We start from the raw sequence: 1,033 nt of genomic DNA, 5'->3' as shown, positions 1-1,033 counted from the left end.
ACCCCTAAACAGATCATTTCAAATCAATGTGGCAAATTACATGAAAAAAAACATGCCCCAGGGGTACGCATAACATAATCCAGAGTGCTAGGAGGTCAAGGAGGCTCCCTGGAGCATGTGACACCAGCACAATGCCTTCAAGGATAAGGAGGATAAACTAGGCTGGGGTGGGGGTGGGAGGATCCCAAGCAAAGGGACCAGCCTGGTGCAAAACAGCCCCAGGTTGCAAAAAGCATGCTGGCTTGAAGCTGCTTGGTGGCTGGTGGGGGGCTGCCAGCAATCGGGTTTTGTCCAGCATTGTTGGCAGGTGGGGCCAGAGAAATACACCCAGTTGAGGTCAGGGAACAACTTGAGAGGGTCCGGCTCGAACACACTTAACCAGCAGCACTTGAAAGAGGATTGGAGGGGTCAGATTTGTGAACCAGCTTGTCAAGAACAGCTGTAACGATTCGAGTGCCTACTCCACGTCAGGTGGGTGTTGCCTCTTGATGGGTATTATTGACACTTTAAGAAGGTTCAATTAGCTTGCCTGAAGACACTCAGGGAACCAGTCCTTGCTCAGATCTCCCTCTGGGCACACGTGCGTGCGTTGGAGAGTGGGGGGAGGCCGAGAAGACCCGGTGAATGGCTGACCTGGCTTGGGGCAGCTCCGGGGCCCATCCTTCGCGCTGGCGCAGGGAGGAGCGAAGCGGTGCGCGCGCTCGATCGCCGCCGGGCTGTGTGTCTGCGGCTCTAACTAGATGGCTCCCAAGGGCAGTGGGGATGGTTCACAGTCTGGAGGAGAGAGGGCGGCAGTCCGAGAAGGGGGCTAAGAGGCCACTCCCAGCCCGGGGCAGCCCGGCACCCGAGTCTGCAGCCTGGGGTGGGGAGGGCAGGTGCCGCTCCCGGGGCCGGAGAGAAGGGGGTGGCTCCTCCCCGTCGCCGCCGCCGCCGCGCTGGGTCGGGGCGCGGGGCCGGGCTGCGCGGGAGCCGCAGCCTTTTCCGGGGGGCGGTCCGGAGGCGGTAGCGCACGGCTCCTGCCCCGACAGGTATG

This window comes from Lipotes vexillifer, unplaced genomic scaffold (assembly GCF_000442215.2).
Source record: "Lipotes vexillifer unplaced genomic scaffold, Lipotes_vexillifer_v1.1 scaffold518, whole genome shotgun sequence".
Classification (NCBI taxonomy): domain Eukaryota; kingdom Metazoa; phylum Chordata; class Mammalia; order Artiodactyla; family Lipotidae; genus Lipotes; species Lipotes vexillifer.
The sequence above is the reverse complement of the archived record's forward strand: the minus strand, read 5'-3'. Positions refer to the sequence as shown.